At 37.9% G+C, this 9,330-nt stretch overlaps 1 long non-coding RNA gene across 1 annotated transcript in view; it reads left to right on the top strand.

The window, feature by feature from the left end:
• The window catches only part of LOC117243775, a 16,361-nt gene extending 11,705 nt beyond the window's left edge, over positions 1-4,656 (top strand). Inside the window, exons 2-3 of the long non-coding RNA XR_004495669.1 lie at positions 2,818-2,883; positions 3,011-4,656. This is a non-coding gene — a long non-coding RNA (uncharacterized LOC117243775). The remainder of the gene's footprint in view (positions 1-2,817; positions 2,884-3,010) is intronic.
• Positions 4,657-9,330: the final 4,674 nt, after the last annotated feature.

Here is a 9,330-nt window from a genome sequence, read left to right as displayed (position 1 = left end):
TATTTTTTTTAATATTTTATATTTTATCTGTTGGATAACGAAGTCTAACAGAAGCTTAAGAGATCCTCTAAAAATGTGTCTGTTTGGTGCTGAACCTGAGACTCCAAATTCCTCTTGAATAAGCATAGTGTCTGCCCTGCTCTGCTCAGGTGTAAAGGACAGCTTACTTCTCTTGTAAGAAGGAATCAGATAAAGATTTGTTGTGATTATTTTATGCTCCAAACTAATGGTGCTAGAACTTGTATTCCTTGATGTATTTTGAATTACTGAATATATCAGACAGAAATTCCAGACATTTGCATTATCACAACTTGACTTTAACATGTTTTTTCACATAAAGGTCACATGACAGGTTGGCCATTAGGAAGAATTTCTTCACAGAAAGGCTGATTAAATGCTGGAATGGATTGACCAGAGAGGTTGCAGAATCATTGTCCCTGGAGCTGTTTAAGGAAAGACAGGACATTGCATGGTCCAGCTGACATGGTGGTGGTTGGTCAGAGGTCAGACCTGATGATTTCGGAGGTCTTTTCTAACCCATGGATTGATTCTGTGTCTCTGTAAATATGAAGTTTCTATGACACTACTAGAAATACACCCTTTCCATATGCAGGGGTTAAATTTCACTCTTTGCTCCTGAAGAATGTGGCTCAGGAGGAACACAAGAAAACTCCTTTAGATTCCTTTAAAACATATATCACTTTTTCCTGCTGGGGCTGGTGCAGGCAGGTGAATAAGGGCTAAGCAGCAACTTAAATACATGCATGTCTTGTGGCAGATTTCATATAAGACGGTGCCAATGTGTCTTACATCTGTCACCAAAATTTTTGACAGTTCTTGAAGACCTTTTTAGTGTATCCCTCCTATTTTTTGTAAGCAGAATAGGTCTCAAAACACCACCACTGGATGCTAATAATATACAGCAGTTTCTTATTAAAAAAAGCTTTGTTATCTGTTTGGAGAGGTAAACAGAAACAGCTTGGTCTAATGCACTGGCCTTCATGCAGAAAATTTCAAAAAGTCTCCTTGATAGAGGCACTACATGGTAAGGTACAGGAATGTGCTACAGAGCATCTTTAAATGAGATGAAAAGGTCATTTTTAAAAATGACTGGATATACTCCTGATAGGGAGCTTGATTTATACCAAATAACATCAATAAAACCATAGTCATTGACTTCATTAGAAGGATGCTCAAACTAATTATTTGTCACTGGTTTTACATCTACAATTAATTTTGAACTTAATTTTCAGAGGTACAAAATGCACTCCCATAACCCATTGATTTCAAATAATGTTTTGGGTGCTGGGCACTTCAAAAAATGAGGCTGCCTTATCAACAAATTCAGTCAAATTGTTAATCCACGTTGGAATTAATGGACTAAGCTACCAGAATCTGCAAATAAATTGGAAGCACTGAACAAGTGTGTCTCCTGATGGTTCTGGAGAGCAGCCTTTTTCTAACCAGCCCTATCCATTTTTTCACCTGTCTGACAACAGGCTGCCAGGCGTGGGCTGCTCTGCATGGCAGCAACCTTCTGCTAGGGCACTTTATGTCACAAAAAAATATATTCAGTGCTTAAAATGAGCCTATTATTAATAAACACCAACACATCTCAGGGGTGCAATTCATCTTAGCACCATCCTCGTAAAATCCTTTTTATTGTTTGTGTGATACATTCTCAAGATATTAACATTTTTATGTGGCTGGAAAGAGAAGAAAACCCCTGAATTTCACTCTGTGAACTCAAATCCAAAAGTGGCCAGTGCAGAAACTGTATAAAATTGGATAATCTGTTTACAGAAAGAGCTGGATGGGTAACGGAGCTGGCAAAGACATTCAGCTTTTACATAATTGGCTCAGATACTTTCCAAGTCAGAAGGGTCAGTGAGGCTTTACTGCCTGAGAGTTGCTTTGCAAAACCTGTGAAATAAACTGTACATTTATCATGAAAGGGATATTGCCCCTTGTAGGAAAAATACCAACATGAATAACATTGCCCGGCATCATGGAAAAATGGTCAGGAATTAAACCAGAGGCAGCCAAACAACAAATGGGGTTTCAGGTACTCACAGGATCCTGGAAGATCTGGAGTCAAATGACTGGCCTCCCCACCCTAACTGAACAACCAACATTCAGACACCTGGATAAACAGCAATAATTAGCTGTTTTGTTGATGTATTAGAAAAAAAAAAAATAATTCAGCATTTTCATTAACTTTGGGTTGGAATAAATAATCTTTATTTTTAAAGTGATAACCTCAACTTCATTTCCAGCATCTCCAAATATTGCTGAATATTATCTTCAAATGAATTTTGTCAAAACAATTTCTTAAAAGCTTTAAATTCCACATTTTAAAATATGCACAAACCTATTTTACAATAAATGGGAAAACTACATGCATGCTTATCAAATAAAAAGCTGAAAAGACATGAAGTTTATAGAGTAATACCATATTTATTTTTCCTGGTTGTTTTAGTATTTCAAGCCATAGATGAGAAAAAAGATAAACTATGCTATATTAACAGATGTTAAATAAACTGCAAAGTAAGGATAGCGAACAGGTGAACAAAAGAAACAAGAAATCCACAAAATATAGCAGTTTGTCTATTTGAATTAAAATGAAAGCAAAGCATTCACATGTGTATAATTTCCCAAAATCTTCTGCAAGAGTAAAGAATTTCTTTTCCGTGCTTTTCTGTTCTTGATTTTCAGAGCTAAGTGCAGTAAAGATGTACATATTTTTGAGTTCTTATTGTTGTTTTGCTCCTACTAAACAGAGAAAGAAGTTTAACCCTTTGAATATTGAATGTTCAGTTATAGGTCTTCCTGCAGGCTATTTGGAGTCCTTGCAGCTGTGAGGGAATTGCATGGCAGATCCAGGTAAGCCTGGCTGAAATAGAATGTTCAGCAGGGAAGGCTCAGATATTGGGAACCCTTCCTGTTGGAGTGCTCGTAAGCTACAGGATCATTTTCCTCTTGGTTGTGTTGTTTTCTGTTTCCTATACAGGCTGGATATCACTTAGCTGCACATCCCATAGAGGAATGGGACCTTCCTGGACCCCCTGCCCCCAGTGACACAAGGATGTCCAGGACTTTAATTTCTACCAAAATGTGTGATGACAATAATGAAAAACTGAAGCTGTCCTAACACTGTAGCAATCAGGTATTGAAGCTTTGACACCAGCGTTAACTGTTAGGCACAGACCATTTTGATAGCAGTTATCACATGGGTAAAACCATTGCCTCCCTCCCTCTCACCTGCTTCATCCCTTTAACAAAAGGTGTCTATATGTATCAAAGTTTGTGCTGAGAAAGTCCTGCTTAGTCATGATGTGAGTAATGACTTCCAGATCTGAGAGTGGAGGGACTCTTATGCTTGGAACAAGGGCTTGCCTTACTGGCATTTCTCTTCAGAATATGTAGCAGATCTTTGATAGATAGATCTGTGATAGAATGTAATTAAATTTATCAGGTTCCAAAATTCAGAGAAAATCTAATACTTCCACGATTTTCCGTAGCTCCACAAGAATGTTTGACAGAATTTGCAATGCTTATTATAGCAGTGGATATCAGTCTGTGGAGAGCATTTTGAAGAGCAGAGTGCTACCATAGGTAACAGCAAGGTGAGCTTGCTACCAGAGCACTGGGACAGTGCAGAGAGTGTTACTCTTTCTAAAACACTCCACAGGCCAACAGAACACAGCCAAGCAGACAAATAGTTGTGTTTCTCTCCTTTGTATTAAGCTGTGTAGTATCCCTCAGAAGGCCCTGCAGCAAAGAAGGATTGATGCATGTAACAGTGAATTTCATCCTGCTCCTCGAGGACGGGAGGCAATTTCTGTGCCTTTCCTCTTCATTTTATGTGGTTCACCATGCCCTTTGCTTCATGCTTTTCAAGTCCTTGAGCATAATCAAAATAGTACATGCTGTCTGTAACCTCAAAGTAAGGCAGATAATTTAGAAAATGTTTCCACATATCCTTTCTTCCCTGATTTTTCATTTGACCTCAGATTATTTTGGTTTCTTTTTGGCATCTAATATCAAAGACTACAGCTGAAGTCAGCCCTACAAAAGATATGTGAAGAGCAACATCACATTTTCAGACTGAGAAGGGTTCTTGTCTGGATGGTATAATTTTGAAGAAGTCTCATTTGCCTGCAATAAAATATTAATTCAATGCTTTCCATTTGCTGTTCTTAGTTCCTTGTGTGCAGCATTCTTTCATACAATTCTGGTATGTTCTAAAACTGCAACCAACCTAAGAGGAAAATCATGCCTCTAAAAACTTTCTGCTAATGGAATATTAAAATTACAAGTCAGTAGTGTTAAAACCACTGAGCAACAGCACTTTCCTGTTTACTAGAGAACCTACTATTTTCAAATGGCTTTATCTTCCTCTTAGATCTTCCATCTTAGACTACTGGCCTGTGAAAAAAAGGAATAAATAAATAGAATTATGCGGTATGGCCAAAATGAGAATCACATTAGTTGCCCCTGGGAAGACTGAACAACATTTCAAAAGTACAGTGCTCAGTACCTCATTGTGATTTTCAGCTGAGACCACTGGTGCTTAAAGGATACCTATCTAGGTCACAGTATTTTTTTTATCCATAGCAATTTTTTTATGCCCAAACAAATAAGGTGAGGCTTAAAAGGCAGAAAAAAAAGAGCAGCTTCTGGGTTATCGGAGTTTGCCTTGAGAAACTCAATCACCTATATGGCTCCATAAGAGCATGTCATATACACAGCATATCCACAAAACCATGTGTGTGAAGGCAGCCTATCCAGAAGACAAAAGCTTTTCCAGTCTTGGCAAAATGATTTGGTTTGACAGTTGATATGGGAGCCTTTTCAAGGTCACTGGGCACAGGAAACTGCTGGAATTTCTGGTAGTGGGGAAAAGTTTCTTCCCATGGTGCTGCTGTAGCTTTCAGCTGAAGAAAATGTTTCATCTGAGTCTTAACAAAATTGTTATAATGTAGTGAGTTTTAGAATGATAGAAAATACAGCTTTTGTTAAAAAGTTTACAGCTGACTTGGTGGCTGCCTTATGATGTCAGTGTGCTGCTGAGCAGGGATGGTAACCAAATGGAGGTAACCAAATACCCCTGTGCAGTTCTTTGGGCATCACTGAATCTAGCATTTACTGATTTCTGCGGATTAAAAACTCTAGGAACCAGTATAAACTGCAGAACAATATAATACAGTATAGATATTAAAGTGCAAAACCTGTCTCTGCAATGTTTCTCCTTTAGCTCCAGGCACAAATGCAATTTGAGAAATATTTTCTTCTCAAGAACTTTCAACATCTTACTATTTGTTATGGATGTTGAATATATAATTTTTAGCTTTGAATTATGTCATCACTGTCACCATTCAAAAGACAGCATGTCATCTTGGCTTAGTGTATGAATTATGTAGAAACAGTTTCAGTACTTTATTTTCTGTAGTAATCACATATGCAGTCTTGACATACTTCATGTTCTCTTTAGCCTTTTGGAAATAACATTCCCTATGAAGCAAACAGGTATTGTCAGTACTTATAAACTATTCTGAGATGTTGATCAGTAGTTAATCATTGAGTATATAAAATGAAGCTCATGCCATTAGTTGCTTTTACAAGGGCTGCTTTTTTGGGAGCTGGAGCTCCAAGTGTTGATATAATGATTTCCTGTTTTCATGATGGTGCTCCATCTTCAAACATTCTCTACTCAGAGCACTATCTCAGTTACTCAAAATATAAAACAGAATACTCTATAAATCTAGAAATAAATGTACAAGGATATCATTTTATGCTTGATGTATTTGTCATAGGTTTCCATAAGTCAAAAAAGACTTTTATCATGAGTGCTTCTCTTTTGATGGGAACTGCTTAATCATGAGCTATGAGTAATGAAATTGAATGAGAGGAAAGGCCCACCTCAATACACTTTCTCTAATGCTCACCAGTAGCAGTTCACTATGGCAAAGTAAGTATAAGCAAAAATAAGTAGAAGCAACTCATTTATGTCAGTGTGTTGTTATGTCAGGACTTCTGTGTAAATACTGCATACACCTCACTTTATTCAACAGCTCTCCTTGGATGTTGGTTGTAAAAAAACTAAATGGTTTTGAAAACATTTGTATTTCAGGCTGAGTCTGATATTGTCCTACTCAGACCTATTTCTTTAAATTTGAAGTTGGATAATTTCAACTGGTGGGTTATAGATCTTGAATTATGAGGGAGAACATATAATGATTTCTTATAGTTCATCTCTATATCAGCCATGATTTTAATACCTTGATTGTGTCCTCCCAGTTATGTCTTTTCAAAACCATCTTCAGTTGTCTTAGTTTCTCCTTGGAAGAAGATTGTTCTATCCCCAGTCAGAAGATTTTCTAACAGAGGCATCATTCTCTGTGGGATCACTGTAGGGGCATTATTACAACATAATTAGGCTCTAATAGGCCTCAAACTGTGCTGAGAACTATCTACATATTTTTTTCAGCACCTCTAAAAGCAAATAAAAACAAATAATGTAAATGAAAAAATGTTTTCTGTGAGGAAATCTGACAGTGTAAATATAGATTCATGTTGGTGTTTCAGGAACTTTTCTTAGTCCTTATTGTACAGGTGGAGAGAGAGTGAGCTTCCTTTTTTTGTATTTCTTTTCATAACTTGGTTTTATATTGAGAATTTAGCTGCCTGCCCTTCCTTGACAACAGGCATATAAATGAGAGTCATGTAAACCAAACATGTACACACACACACACAACCCTTTCACTCTGGCATCTTTCTTACACTGCAGAGCAGCTCCTGGTCAATTCCTGCTGCAAAACCATGACTGGCAGTGCTTCAGCAGTATCTATACATCTTTATGCCCACAGTTGTTAGTGAAGACAAGGATAGGCATTTGTCCCCATCCTCTGACTTTCCCCAGGAAGACTGACAACTGGGAGAGCTCAATATCCTACCAGAAAAATAAATGTTTATTTTCCAACATATTCCTTTTATTACTCTTCTCTCATCTACAAATGAACTTCTACTGAAGGGAGGAGGGGAACACCTGACTTAGCTGGGAAGAGAACTGGGAATATTTGCATTGCCTTCCTGACATTACTAATGTCATTGTTCATTTTCAATTTCTTGAAATGTTGTAATTTTCAGCATTTTAATGTAATTTTGGAGGACATAATCTAGCAGAGAGTTCAAACCTAAAAATTAATTTATCTATGGGCTTTTATTTTCTAATATTTTCTTCTAAGTATTTTATTCAAAACTAGATGATTCCAAGGTCATGTAGCATCAGAATCCCAGTGTTCTTTAGCAGTGTACAGAAAATACACAATTAAACTGTAAAGTGAGTGAAACTGAATTGCTGGGAGGGGCAGAATATCACCCGATTTTACTTCAGTGCCAAAATGAGGAGTCAGTCCTCTTTTGGCTAAAAAAAGGGAGTACGTGGGGTCAGGAAAGGGAAAAAAGGAGTTTCAGTTCTTTGAGGGATCCAAGAAGGCCATTTGGCCTTGAAACGAAATACTTAGTTAGGGTTGCTTTCTGATATAAGTAGAGAAAAATGCAGGTTTGGAATTAGGTCCAGGAGGGAGAACCAGAAGTGTGGCAAGCACCCACATCAGAGATACTGATGGTAATGATGCCAGAGCTGGAGATGATCCTCTGACCCTCTCAGCCTGGACTCTCCCGGTGTCCACACAGCTTACATGTAGGACAAGTCTGGCCATCTGCCATGGGCTTGACCTTGTGTTTTCCAGTGGTTCCTGGAAAATGCCAGCTTTCCAGAACAACTCGTAGCTCAGGGAAAAGCCACTATGGGGGAAAAGCTGTGGCACTGGAGAGGACATAGCTGGATCCCGTCTTGTCCTGGGTGTGGACACTGAAGCAGTTGTTTTTCAGAGGAATTTAATTATTTTTGATACCTTTCTCTTGCTTTAGAACATTATTGAAATTGGCTGAGTGCTCTGCTACATACTGTTGCAAAACCCTGTGATGATCTTTGGAAAACATAAATGGTTTTGGTGTATTTTCATAAGTTTTCTGAAAACCTCTTTTTCCCCTGTTGACTGAAGTTCAAAAGGAGTATTGTGTGCTCCAAAACAGGGGAGAATGTTGCCATGATGAGATCCTGTCTTGCAGTATTCTTTTTTTTTTCAAATGCAGAAAGTTCTGAAGGACATTTGTTTTTCTGCAGGGGTCCCTGCTTGGAGAGCTGAATTAAATCTACAAAAATATTAATAAAGTTTAAAGATTGTTCCATAAGAAAGCAGTGAAAACAAGTGCATGCTCTAGCCACAGAAAATGTAAAAGGCTAAATGAATTCCCCATTGAGGTGGTTGCCAGGTTGTGCTGCAAAGGGGATGAATTTGGCTCAGAACTGAACTGCAAGTTCCCAGCCTCCCCAGAGGTTTGGTTCTGTTGCAGTGTCTCTGCTGCTGTGAACAGCGACTTCTGGGAACTGCGCCTTCCCTCTGTAACTCTGCAGCAGTGCAATCCTATATTTAATCAATTCAAGTTCTAGAAATACATCATTGCCCAGTGTGAAAGTCACTGCACAGACCCAGAGATCAAGAGAATGTGCTTAGCCCCCACCCAGAACTGTTAGACATTCCTTTGTAGAAAACCAGATGCAATGCAAGTGAAAAAAAGAATGAAAATACTGTGTCAGACTTCTCTGCCCTTTCAATGGGTGATAAAACTTTGGGGAAGTTTGGGTTGGTTTGTTCAGTGGTGTTTTTTTCTTCTCTTTTTTTTTAGGGGGTGGTGTTTTTGTTGTTTGTTTCATTTTGTTTTGTTTGAATACTCCTCATCCCTACTTGACCCTAGGAAAACAAAAGGGATTATTTAGGCATGTTGTACTTAGGCTAATAATTTTTAGATGTAGCAGGAACTTAAAGCAACCTCATGACTGTCTCAGGAAAACAAATGAGCAATAAAATCAGTGAATGCAGAAGTTTTATGGGTATCACATCTACAAAAAATCCCTTTGTTTCTCATGGTGCAATCAAAAATTAAAACTTTCTTGTAAATGGGCTGGGGAATCACAATACACCTGCTCAAGAACTCTATAATGAATACCAAAGTAAATCTTCATCCTCGAATAGAATATTTCCATTTGACTCAACATTTTGCATACTGCTTTCTCATGAATGGCTGCATGTGGGTATCTTCCTGTTTGTGCATTACAGGAACTGTATAGAACAGCTAACAGATATCAAATAACTAACTTTACATGAGGACAATGTTGAAAATGGATTCCTTTTGAAAAATCCCACTGAATGGAGAAAATGGTACTTTTTAGCATCTCTAAGGCCTTTATTCTGCCTGCAGGAA

This window comes from Parus major, chromosome 2, assembly GCF_001522545.3.
Source record: "Parus major isolate Abel chromosome 2, Parus_major1.1, whole genome shotgun sequence".
Taxonomy (NCBI): domain Eukaryota; kingdom Metazoa; phylum Chordata; class Aves; order Passeriformes; family Paridae; genus Parus; species Parus major.
This window is presented reverse-complemented; position numbering and strand designations above follow the sequence as displayed.